The sequence below is a fragment of the Triturus cristatus genome, chromosome 11, assembly GCF_964204655.1.
Source record: "Triturus cristatus chromosome 11, aTriCri1.1, whole genome shotgun sequence".
NCBI lineage: Eukaryota > Metazoa > Chordata > Amphibia > Caudata > Salamandridae > Triturus > Triturus cristatus.
This window is the reverse complement of record NC_140594.1, coordinates 467,770,933-467,784,592: the sequence shown is the minus strand read 5'-3', so window position 1 is coordinate 467,784,592 and position 13,660 is coordinate 467,770,933.

The window sequence follows — 13,660 nt, the reverse complement described above, 5'->3', positions numbered from 1 at the left end:
TATCATTCCCCACGGAAGTGCAGGACCAGCCCGCTATTGTAGACCAGTTGCGGGTCCTGGGGACTATGCACAAACGACTAAAGACGAATCTGGAGCGGGCTAAGGACCTCTACAAGGCCTGGGCGGACCGTCGCCGTCAGGAAGGACCCTCGTATCAACCGGGCGACCGAGTGTGGTTGACCACGAAATACCTCCGCTTCAAGTTGCGCAGCATCTTCCATCCTCGATTCATCGGTCCGTATCCCGTGCTGAGCCGCATGGGCGCTGTGCCGTATAGGTTGGCCTTGCCCGCCTCTTTGCGCATCCATCCGGTGTTCCACTGCAGTTTACTGAAACCAGCGGCGGGGGCTAGGAGGGTGGCAGCCCCGCCGGTATACCGCGACGGCCATTTGGAGTACGAAGTGCGGAAGTTGTTGGATTCACGGTTTCGGAGGAGTCGGCTGTGGTATCTCCTGGCCTGGAAGGGTTACTCGGCGGAGGAGGATTCCTGGGTCCCGTCATCGGACGTGCACGCCCCGGCGGCTGTGCGCTTGTTCCACACCCGTTTCCCGGATAAGCCTCGTTCTAGGAGGCGCACGGGAGGGGGGCATACTGTCAGGCGCTAATCAAATGCGCCTACCGAGGGTGAAGCAGGCCATGGACTACATCACCCAGAAATCCCGGCTGTACGAAGGCGTGACCAAGGCTGGTAAATACGCGGGACAAGAACCAATCGGGGCACGTAATACTGGCAATTGGAGTCAGGTTGGAGAAGACTCCACTTGAGGAGCGAGGAGACGCGGGCGCTGGCGTCTAAGAGATTGCTGTGAGCAATTAATTAACCCGTCGTTCCAGGAAACCGCCATGAAGTGCACGGCTTAGGGAATATTTTGGTGCCGTATCTAAGGAACTCCACCGCGGGACGCTGATGTAAGCGTCGCCGCGTTCTCAGTGCTGAGGACTGTCGGAAGTTTAGGAGCGTCCACATTCTAAACAGAATAAGAGACAGAATCGTTGGGACTCTCGGATTGAACCGCAGCCCTCGCAACGTTCAGGTACCGCCGGAACAAGGGAGGGGCTGCCCTGCGCGGGACTGTATAACTTTGCAAAAGGAATCAGAGCGTATAGGGTGCTGGAGCTTGCGTGACTTTTGAGTTCCATCTCCGCTCTAGCTCTTACATGGGATCGGAAACCACAAACCCATACATGTCGATAATGTTAAAGTAGAAGCTGTGGGTTTCCAAGACATTGAGCGATTCAGAGAAACGCACATCAGTGCTAATGAGTTCTGGGGAAGCAGAAAGGGGAGATAAGAGTGTGAAAGGTCTAAACTGTCCTGCTGGTGTTGAAGGGAGGGGTTCTCTCTTTAGAGTAACGCTATATTTTGAAGCAAGGCTGCAGGTGCAGTGGTGTGACTGAGGTGACACATTTGTTAGGTATATTTAGTAAGACCTAAATGAGAGTAGGCTGACTTGTGGTCTTTTCTCTATGTTCTTTTTTTCCTTTCCTTTCTATTACAGGAATCCCAATCCCCACTGTCCCCATCCTAATTCCTTTTTCCTCGCCTGATTGCCCTTGTACTCTGTGTTTATGTAATCCAGAGTAGGGGACGTCTGGAGGTGGAACCCTTGTGCTTCACTCGAATCTACAGGAACCACAGTGGATCGTGACAGAATTACGCACCCAAGAAATCTATCCTTGGGGTTCGAGTAAAGCACAACCATGGCGTCATTAGATGACGTGTTACAGGCCCTCCTGTTGGTGCAACAGGAATTGGCAGCCTCGAAGGCAGAGACGGCTGCCCTGAAAGAGAGGGTGGATCGACAGGGTCGGAATCCGTTTGACGCCACGCAGTCGTCGTCACCTATACAGGTGAACGTATCTCCACCCATACCCCTGGCTAGCCTTGAGAGGTTCTCGGGAGACCCCCACAAGATTCAAACATTCCTGACACAAATCGCTTTGCACTTTTCGTGCAAACCTGCGTCCTTTCCCTCTAATCATTCGCGGGTGGCTTTTGCGATTTCGTATATGACAGGTGACGCTGCCAATTGGGCAGTACCCTTGGTCAAATACGACGATCCCCTGCTGTCAGATTGGAACACCTTTAGAAGCGAGTTTGAGCGGGTGTTTGATCGAAAAGCCACCACCTTCTCGGCCGACCGAGAACTGTTGGAACTCAGACAGGGTAAACAGGACTTAGTGACGTATCTGACCCAGTTCAACCGTCTCATCGCTGAGACGGCATGGCCAGAGGACAAAAGAATGTCCCTGTATTACCGGGGTTTACGAGACGCCATAAAGGACGTACTGGCCCAAATCGATCCCCAGCCCTCCACGTACACAGACTTGATGAACCTCACGTTAAGGCTAGATCATAGATTGTTGGAGCAGAAGGGAGAGAGGGTTTATGTTCATGTCGATAAAACAGAGAGGGGATCCAGAACTGCCGGGAACCCCCCTGAGGCCCAGGCAGAACCCATGGAGGTGGGTGCGATCCGGGCCCCATTGTCGAGGGCCGAAAGGGAAAACCGCAGAATCGCAGGTTTATGCATGTATTGCGGTAAGAAGGGCCATTATGTACGAGAATGTCCTGTAAAACCCAAGAAAAGTGGGTATGCCGGTATGAAGAAAGTGGCGGTAGCCACGTTGCGGGCATCCCTCCCAGAAAAACTGACCCCAGAAGAGGGGGCCGAGATACCCGAACCTCGAGTCTTACAGCTGCCCTCTTTGGCGGTAATAGAGTCAGTCGCATCCGAATCTCACGTTATGTTAACCATGCGATTGACAGTGGGAACTCAAGACCATGAGGTAGGAGTGATGGTTGACTCCGGTGCCACAGGGAATTTCGTTGATAGCGGGTTGGTGCAGCGGCTAGGGTTAAGGCGCATCCCGAGAACCAGTCCAGAAACTGTATTGGCAGTAGATGGGAAGCCTCTTAAATCAGGGCCCATCACGGAAGTCACTGAAACATTGACCCTGACCAAACCCGGACCTTTTTGGGATCATGTGGAAGAGGTAGCCTTAAATATCATTGAGGCTCCACAGTACGAGGTGATACTAGGTATGCCTTGGTTGACAACCCTTAATCCCACGATAGATTGGAAGCGGAAGACGGTGGAATTTGAAACCGAATATTGTAGAGAGGAGTGCGCTAACGCTCACCACTCACATCTTCTTGCCCTCACTCAGGGGTATCACCTCCTTACCGCAGCGGAGAAAGAGACGGTCCTCCCCGCAGCATATGACAGGTACAGGGAAGTGTTTAGCGAGAGTAAGGCGGAAAATCTTCCACCGCACCGCGTTTATGACTGCCAAATAGACGTGATCCCTGGGGCGATCATGCCATCTTGCAGAGTATACGCCTTATCAGAGCCGGAGACAGAACATCTGTGACACTACTTAGAACACTACGTAGACATCGGGTTTATCATGCCGTCCCGTTCTCCTGCAGCTTCGCCCCTTTTCTTTATCAAGAAAGCTAATGGCAAATTAAGGACATGCATCGTAATCACTACCCTCTTCCACTCATCCCTGTCTTGCTAGACCAGGTGAAGGAGGCAACCATTTACACTAGATTGGACTTGAGGGGGGCCTATCACCTGGTCCGGATAAGGGAGGGTGATGAGTTGAAGACGGCGTTCAAAACGCGATATGGTCTTTTTGAGTATAGGGTAATGCCTTTCAGGCTGTGCAACACCCCGGCAGCTTTCCAATACTTCCTCGATGATGTCCTCAAGGAATATATAGATAAAACAGCTGTGGTATACATAGATGATATACTGATTTATTCCACGGATCCTGGAGCACACATCAAGCACGTGTCACAAATCTTACACAAACTGAGAGAGAACAATTTGTTTTGCAAGTTGAGCAAGTGCGAGTTTCACGTAGAGAGGGTGGAATTCCTGGGAGTGGTTCTAAGTCCTTCAGGGTTGAGTATGGCTGAGAGAAAAGTGGCTGCTGTACAGGAGTGGCCTATCCCAAAGACAGTGAGAGACGTACAGTGTTTTCTGGGCTTTTCCAATTATTATAGAAGAGTTATCTCTCACTTTTCACAACTCGTCTCTCCTCTTACCCGTTTGCTGCGCAAAGGACATCCGTTTGCATGGACTAAGGAGGCCATGCAGGCATTTTGCGAGTTAAAAGAGGTGTTTACTACCGCGCCAATCCTACAACATCCCCAATCAGAAGTGCCATTCATAGTAGAGGCAGACGCTTCAGACATAGCCGTGGGGGCAGTACTATCGCAACGTGAGGCTCTGTCGGGACAATTGCATCCCATAGCCTTTCTGTCCAGAAAATTGACCCCGGCAGAAGCAAACTACACAATCGCTGAAAAGGAGTTGCTGGCCGTCAGAAAGGCGTTTCAGGAATGGAGGCACTACCTGTGGGGGGCCAAACATCCGGTAACTGTATACACCCACCACTGGAATTTGCAGTACCTAAAAACAGCCCGGCATCTCACGCAATGGCAGATGCGCTGGATGCTGTTTTTTGCGGGCTTTGACTTTATCATCACTTTCCGACCGGGTTCGGAGAACAAGAAAGCGGATTCGCCATCTCGACAAGACGGAGGGCAGGAGTCTCGCCTAGAAGTCACAGAGGCCCTCATCCCCCCGGAGAAGGTGATATGTATTGTCAGGGCAGACACGTTTTTGGACTCTGTAAGAACACACCGCACCATGGTGCAATGGCTTCAATGGGCGGAACACGAGGCGGATCGGCATGTTAAAGGGGGATTGCCTTTTTTCCGAGACTGTTTGTTTGTGCCATCAGTGATGCTGCAGCGCCAGGCTTTCGTGTGGTGCCATGAGTCGCTGATCGCGGGTCACCCCGGTTGCAAAAAAACTCTTCAAATTGTACAACGTCTCTTTTGGTGGGAACACATGAGCAAGGATATCCGTCGATGGATACAACAGTGCGACGTATGCGCCCGAGCCAAAGGAGACCAGTCGAAAGCAAAAGGCAAGTTGGTACCGATGCCGACTCCCGCAGGGCCCTGGCAAAATATAAGCATTGACTTCGTGGTGGGTCTACCACTGGACCAGGGATGCAATGCAATCATGGTCGTGGTGGACAGCCTCACCAAAATGGGTCATTTTGTAGCATGCAAAAACATTCCCTCGGCCAGTCAGACCGCCCAGCTGTTGCTGTCTCATGTGGTGCGACTGCCTGGATTTCCAGGAGTGATCGTATCTGACAGAGGCCCGCAGTTCATTGTGCGGTTCTGGAAAACATGGTGTACAGCCTTGCAAGTGGAGGTGGCCACGTCCAGCAGCTTCCACCCATAGACGGATGGCCAGACCGAACGTCTTAATCAAACACTCAAGACATACCTCCGATGCTACTCTAAAGAAGCAAGCGCTTCGTGTGTGTCGCTTCTATGGTTGGCCGAAATCTCCTACAACAACGCGTGGCACAGCTCCATCAAAGAATCACCCTTTCGGGCTAACTACGGATATCACGCCAAGGTACATCCATTATCATTATCCACGGAAGTGCAGGACCAGCCCGCTATTGTAGACCAGTTGCGGGTCCTGGGGACTATGCACAAACGACTAAAGACGAATCTGGAGCGGGCTAAGGACCTCTACAAGGCCTGGGCGGACCGTCGCCGTCAGGAAGGACCCTCGTATCAACCGGGCGACCGAGTGTGGTTGTCCACGAAATACCTCCGCTTCAAGTTGCGCAGCATCTTCCATCCTCGATTCATCGGTCCGTATCCCGTGCTGCGCCGCATGGGCGCTGTGGCGTATAGGTTGGCCTTGCCCGCCTCCTTGCGCATCCATCCGGTGTTCCACTGCAGTTTACTGAAACCGGCGGCAGGGGCTAGGAGGGTGGCAGCCCCGCCGGTATACCGCGACGGCCATTTGGAGTACGAAGTGCGGAAGGTGTTGGATTCACAGTTTCGGAGGAGTCGGCTGTGGTATCTCCTGGCCTGGAAGGGTTACTCGGCGGAGGAGGATTCCTGGGTCCCGTCATCGGACGTGCACGCCCCGCCGGCTGTGCGCTTGTTCCACGCCCGTTTCCCAGATAAGCCTCGTTCTAGGAGGCGCACGGGAGGGGGCCATACTGTCAGGCGCTAATCAAATGCGCCTACCGAGGGTGAAGCAGGCCATGGACTACATCACCCAGAAATCCCGGCTGTACGAAGGCGTGACCAAGGCTGGTAAATACGCGGGACAAGAACCAATCGGGCGCGTAATACTGGCAATTGGAGTCAGGTTGGAGAAGACGCCACTTGAGGAGCGAGGAGACGCGGGCGCTGGCGTCTAAGAGATTGCTGTGAGCAATTAACCCGTCGTTCCAGGAAACCGCCATGAAGTACACGGCTTAGGGAATATTTTGGTGCTGTATCTAAGGAACTCCACCGCGGGACGCTGATGTAAGCGTCGCCGCGTTCTCAGTGCTGAGGACTGTCGGAAGTTTAGGAGCGTCCACATTCTAAACGGAATAAGAGACAGAATCGTTGGGACTCTCGGAAGGAACCGCAGCCCTCACAACGTCCAGGTACCGCCGGAACAAGGGAGGGGCTACCCTGTGCGGGACTGTATAACTTTCCAAAAAGAATCAGAGCGTATAGGGTGCTGGAGCTTGCGTGACTTTTGAGTTCCATCTCCGCTCTAGCTCTTACATGGGATCGGAAACCACAAACCCATACATGTCGATAATGTTAAAGTAGAAGCTGTGGGTTTCCAAGACATTGAGCGATTCAGAGAAACGCACATCAGTGCTAATGAGTTCTGGGGAAGCAGAAAGGGGAGATAAGAGTGTGAAAGGTCTAAACTGTCCTGCTGGTGTTGAAGGGAGGGGTTCTCTCTTAAGAGTAACGCTATATTTTGAAGCAAGGCTGCAAGTGCAGTGGTGTGACTGAGGTGACACATTTGTTAGGTATATTTAGTGAGACCTAAATGAGAGTAGGCTGACTTGTGGTCTTTTCTCTATGTTCTTTTTTCCTTTCCTTTCTATTACAGGAATCCCAATCCCCGCTGTCCCCATCCTAATTTCTTTTCCCTCGCCTCATTGCCCTTGTACTCTGTGTTTATGTAATCCAGAGTAGGGGACGTCTGGAGGTGGAACCCTTGTGCTTCACTCGAATCTACAGGAACCACAGTGGATCGTGACAGTAGTCACATTGTATACAAATTCCAGGAGCTGCTCTAAACGTCCTCAGTCTCGCTCAGTGATTAAAATCTGAAACGGGAAAGTGAAATGCGCTGTCGTTTGTACAGCCTGTTGACTGGGGCTTTAGGTTATTAAAGAGTTTCTTTGCACATGCCTTGAAATTCGCTCAATGTTTTTCTGGTTTCTTGTGGGACATGCTCTCGCTGCCAGCTGGTTCCTTCAAATCCTCTTTTACGGTATACTGCACTTTTCTATTTTGATACAGTACGTGGTTTGTTCGGTGGTTTCTGGGAGGTGTAGTTTTATCCGATCTGCTTTGCTACATTGCTGTGTATCCTAGTGCAGGAAATAGTTCTTTTAATAGTGTTTGGAAAGTGTAGTTTGACGTTTACCTTTGGTCAATCATACTTTCCACTTGTGGTAATAAAATTGAATTTGTAAGAAAAAGGTGTGATGCTAATTTGTGTCATTGTTTAGTTCCGACATTTCATTTAGTCCCTTCTGGGTACAATTGAATTTCAGAATTAAATATGCCTCTTTTTTCAAAAGCATAGTTTCAACATTACCCCCTTGTGGCGGTTGTTTTAATGCTGATAGCACTGTCCAGACAAAATCTTTTTCCGAATGCTTCTTTTCAATAAAGTGCAACACCAAAGGAACCGTCAGTACCTGCTTTTTTATCCTGGAGCGGTGTTGTACAGTCCTTTGATTGACTTGCTGGTTTGTTTTCCCTACATATAATTTAGGGCATGGGCACTAGAATGCATAAACTGTGCTTTTAGTTATACAGTTTGCAAACTCTTTGTGAAGCTATTTTGTTGAATCATGTGTGAACTCATGGCCTTCAATAGTGTTGTCACAAACTGAGCAGTTACCACATTTATGATGGCCTTCAATGGGTCTCATGTTCTATTGCGTCCTACGGTCTTTAATCTTAGTGTTTGATGTAAGATCTGCTCAAATGATTCTTTGTCCATTGCTTTTATTCTTTTTCATTGTGAACAATGGTCACTCCAGTGGGCATTCCAGTTGCTTGAGGAGATGCCAATTGTTTTAAATCATCTGATAGAATTTATTGGTGAGTGGGACTACCGTGGAGACACAAACTAGTTGTCTAAAGGTTTCTTTTCTTTGTTAATGAGCAGTTTTTCTCGTGGCGTATACCATGCCCTTTTTGTCGCATGTTTGAGTATTTTATTGAGGTAGCCTCTGTATTTAAGTTGGTCGCAGAGTACTGCTGCGTGGATCATAAAATCTTCTTTTCTTGCATAGATTCTGATCTGTAGTAGTTGGCCTTAAGGGAGGTTATCCCTTGGATTTTTTGGGTGGGAATTTTGGTAGTGAAGAATTGTGTTCCTATCAGTCGATTTGCGCTGTAAGGAGGTCATCAATTTTTGTTCATATGGAATTACTTCAACGTCGAGAAAAATCAAGCACGTTTTGCTTTTAGTAATACTGAATTTGATGTCATGATGTCTTGTGTTGAGCCAACCATAGAATTGTTGAAGTTCTTCTTCTGTGCCATTCCAGAGGCATCAGACATTGTCTATCTACCGGTACCATTGTTGTATGTGTTTGCTGAATGAATTGTGGTTGATAATAAACTTGTCCTCAAAGCGTGCCATGAACAACATGGCCATTTCTGGGGCAAAGGGCCACCCCATCGCGGTCCCTTTTATCTGCATGAAGAATGTTTCTTCAAACTTAAAGTAATTTTTCTTTAGAGCTATTCCTGCTAATTCAAGAATAAACTCAGTGGGCACTCTGTGGGGCCTTTGTCTGATTTCCAAATAATATTTCATTGTTGTGAGGGCTTCTTGTTGGGGAACCTGGGTATACAGAGAGACGATAGCTGGTAGCACAAAGTGGGTGTGAAACTAAGAATTGTGCCTGAAGACTGGATCCCCTGGTGCGGAGCTTGAAGTCTGGCCTGCATCTAAGGCGTGTGGCACCCGCATCTTGGGGACCTTGGCATGCATAAGCATCTAGTTGGAGATGGGCAGAATCACCAGTTGCGGGACCCAGCTTGACCGGCTTTGTCGATTGTGCTGTATATCTCTGCATGCTCATTGTGTGCGGTGTCCGATTCACAGGTTGCAACCCTCAGAGGCGGAGGCCTATCCGTCGTAATGCTTAATTCTACCTCATGAGGCATTGCTGAGCTTGTGCCTGTGTGTGTGACCGGAACGGTCTGGTATGACCAATATGGACATGCACCGAACATTGAACCTCATTTCCAGAGAGGTACAGAAATTGCAACTCTTTGATTGCATTAGTGACCGAAGCTGTATGTTCCGGCCAAAATTGATGTGCTCCAGATGTTGTGCCTCATTTCCAAGGAGGTACGGATTTTGCAACTCTTTATTTGTGTGACCCAAATAGTCTGGTGCAACCCATATCATCGTGTACTCGACGTTGGGTGTGCCTCTGATCAATGTGTACCTGATGGGGTGCCTTCTCCTGCTTCATTCTCTATTTATCTCCAGTTCCCTTACTTGGTCACCAGCGCAGCAGACCAACTGCCCTCTCCTCATCCAGCCTTTGCTGGCAGCACGTGTTACCAGGCAGTGTTGCCTGCTCGAGCCTGGGTAGTGAGAGTGACTGACGAGTTTGTAATTGTAATTGTAATTGTAAAAATATTTATTAAGCGCGGTTGCTGCCCGTAGGCGTCCAAGCGCTGAGTTGAACAGAGAAGTGACGGGAAGAGGAGCTAAGGTACGCAGGATTTGGTGAACAGCAGTGTCTTTAAGTTTTTACGGAATGAGAAGAGGTCTGGGTTGGAACGGAGTGAAAGGGGGAGAGCATTCCAGAGCCTGGCGGTATTCAAAGAGAACAGCCTGCCCCCAGACCTGGCTCGCTTCACTCTGGGAACAACGGCGAGGAACGCCTCCGTCGACCGAAGGTTCCTGTTAGGGTGGTAGGGGATGACAAGGTCGTTGTTAAGGGCTGGGCCCGTTTTCCAGAAGGCGCGGTGCGCCAAGCACAGCGCCTTAAAGGCCACTCGCTGCCTCACTGGCAACCAGTGGAGACTTTTTAGAGCAGGTCTGGCCGACTGGGTGTGCGGGATTTTCAGCAGAGAACGTGCTGCACAATTTTGCACAACCTGCAATTTTCGGAGGGTCATCTCAGGAGCCCCCACATATAGGGCATTGTTCGAGTCCAGGCGAGACTGGATGAGACCTTGTACAGCCACCTTTTTGGCCTCTAAGGGAAGTAGCGGGAGAACCTTCCTCAAGATCCTAAGTAGGCCAAAACATGAGGCGGAAAGTTTTGTGGCCTGGGTGGAGAAGGAGAGTTTGTTGTCCAGCCACACTCCCAGGCTTTTAACACTTTCCTTAGGGGAGGGGGGGGCCGAGTGCACTGGGCCACAAGGAGGTGAAAGGCACAGGAGAGGTTGGGCCTAGGAGCATGAGCTCCGTCTTTTCTCCGTTTAGTTTAAGGGAGGAGTTGGTCATCCATCCCTTGACGTCCTCTAGGCATTTTAACAGATTGACTGGGGAATGCCTGTTATTCCCAGTTGCCAGCGAGACCACAAGCTGGGTGTCGTCGGCGTATGACACCATTTTAATGCCATACGGTTCGACAACACCCGCCAGCGGCCTCATGTACACGTTGAACAACACCGGGCTCAGGGAGGAGCCCTGTGGTACCCCACAGCTCAGGGGTTTGTTAGAGGACATTGTCTCACCGTCGAAGATCTGAAACGACCTCTCAGACAGAAAGGAATCAAACCACCTTAAAGCATCACCTGAAACTCCGATGTTATGGAGACGGTCCAGCAAGGTGGTATAGCTGACCGTATCGAAGGCGGCACTTAGATCAAGGAGGATCACTGCCACTGATCCTCCCTGATCCAATATCCTTCTAGTTTCTTCGGTGACCGCTAACAAGGCGGTTTCCGTACCATGCTTTGATCTGAAGCCTGTCTGGGATGTGTGTAATAGAGAATGGTCCTCCAGGAACTGGACCAGCTGTGCATTTATATATTTCTCTAGCACCTTGCTGGCCCAAGGGAGAAGTGAGATGGGGCGGTAGCTGGAGTGGTCATCTGGGTCTAGGCTGGGTTTCTTCAACAGCGCCCGTACCATGGCTTGCTTCCAAGTTTGGAGGAACGCATCTGTTGGAGATGGCCCTTTTTGCAGGGTTATCCCTAAACCTTTTGCTTTTTCCTTCTATTTTTGTTGGCTTTAGGACTCTGGGCACTTTATCACTGCTGATCAGTGCTAAAGTGCATCACCTTTCTGTGTAAATTGTTATGGATTGGTGTTTCCATGATTGGCATATTTGATTTACTGTCAGTCCCTAGTTAAGTTCACTGAGTGTGCCACGGCCTGTCAATCAAATGGTACTAGTAGGCCTGCAGCACTGGTTGTGCCAACCACATGAGTATACTTGAAAAGGTAACTCAGAACTGCCACTGCAGAGTCTCTGCGCAGTTTGTAACTGCCATGTCGACTTGGCAAGTGTACCCACTTGCCATGCCCTAACCTTCCCTTTTTTTATATGTCAGTCACCCCTAAGGTAGGCCCAAGGTACCCCTGTGGGCAGGGTGCAGTGTATGTGAAAGGTGGGACATGCCCTGGTGTGTGTGGCATGACATGATAGTGATTTACTGTCAGTTTTGTTTTTCACTATTGCAAGGCTACCAGTTCCAATAGGACAGAATGGGGAGTTTGTTTATAACATCTTATAAACATAACTGACACTGGGAACAAGGTAGAGAAATACAGTTTATTATCAAATACAAACACACAAGGCTAGCGGTAACCCTCTAGGACAGCACCGGATTTAAAAGTAACTCAATGTAACTGCTGGTGATATAATCTATTCACCATAAGTGTGCAATTTTGGTTGGCACCCGCCAGCACAATGCCGTTCCAGTTACTGGAATGTACATGTACAAAAACAACACCAGATGCACCACTTAAACTTATACAATATAATTCAAATAAGTCCAAATCCTTAGGGTTTTTTCTTTTTCAAAAAGTTCTTCTTTATTATGCAGTAAGTCATGCAATTATAAAAACTTCCAAAGCAGCCAAAGCAGCCAACGCGTTTCGTCCACCTCTGGACTTCTTCAGGGCTGCAACAAATTTATACAATATATTTATATAATTCCATAAATAGGCAAGAAATATCACCTAGTGTGGGCAACATTAGTGAGTCCCAGTCTAGGTCTGACTAGAACTAGGTGATATTTCTTGCCTATTTATTGAATTATTACGTTCATTCTCAGTCTGCTATTTTATATCAAACTCTGGTGGTCCACCACCCATTGCCTTGCATTGATTTAACCTTCTTTTTTTTGACAAAATTAGCCCTTTAAGGCCGTTTTACGTTGCATATTGAGAGGAGTGTTCATACATTCTTTTTATACACTCATCGGCCTACTCAACCAGGTAATTTGTCACAAAAATATTGTTACAAACAGCAACTGTGATTTTATGAATTATTGATTTCTTTTTGCAATGTTATAAGTTGATTTTTAATTGTCAAAATAGACATGATGTAAGTGTATTTGGGCTTGTATCTTCTGGCATCAAATATGCGTCTAAAATGTCCATAATGTCTTTTATTGTGATGTCATAAATGTTTGTGCCTAGTCTTTATGTTTATCACTTACATTGCGCTTTTGTATAAATTTGTTGCAGCCCTGAAGAAGTCCAGAGGTGGACGAAACGCGTCGGCTGCTTTGGCTGCTTTGGAAGTTTTTATAAATACAGTTTATTATACCTGAACTCAGAATCTAAAGATGCAACTTTTAGTGAAGGTGATATTTACATTCTGTGTTTGAAAATACCACTTTTCAAAAGTAAGTATTTTCTTGCTCAGCCATCCAGTGTGCCGCTGCTGGGTTTGTGGATTGACTGTCTGGCTTTGGATGACAGGGGCTGGGGAGGAGTAGTTGCTCCAGAGAGTCTAGATGAGTCAGGGCAGGGCTGAATAGACCTGGGCTGCATTCAGATTAGGCGGAGGAGTTTTCCCTTGCACCTGAATAGGCCCTGTCTGCCTTGGACAATGCTGTCTCCGCCTCCTGCTGGGAAGCTGCACCAGAGAAGACAGACTGGTTCTGGCTGGGCAAAGACACTCTCTGCCTGAGAGGACAAAGGATTTTGGGCTTTAAAAAGCGGGGACCAAACCCCTGAACTTTAGAACTCTTTTGGACCAAGAAGACTGTCATGAAGAAGTGCTGGAGAAGCTGTCAGGAGGAACTACCACTTTGCTGAGTGCTTTGCTGTGTTAGCCTGCAGTGGCTGCTTCTGTCTTGGGCAGTGAAAGGACTGGACTGAACTTTCTACAACTTCTTTCTTTGAGTATCTCTAAGGGCTTGCGGTAGAGCTTGCCCCCTGTTCCAGAAGTCTCAGGAACAGCAAATACTTCAAGTTCTTCTGCCATCAGCACTGGGGACTGTGTGTTTTGCGCTGCAACAGAAGAAAAAGCAACCCAACGCCATCTATGACACCTCTGCCGACTCCTTTTCCTGAAGGCATTGCAGAGGGCACCGCTGCAATGCCGCACTGCGACTCTGGTGTCACCACTGATGCCATCTGAT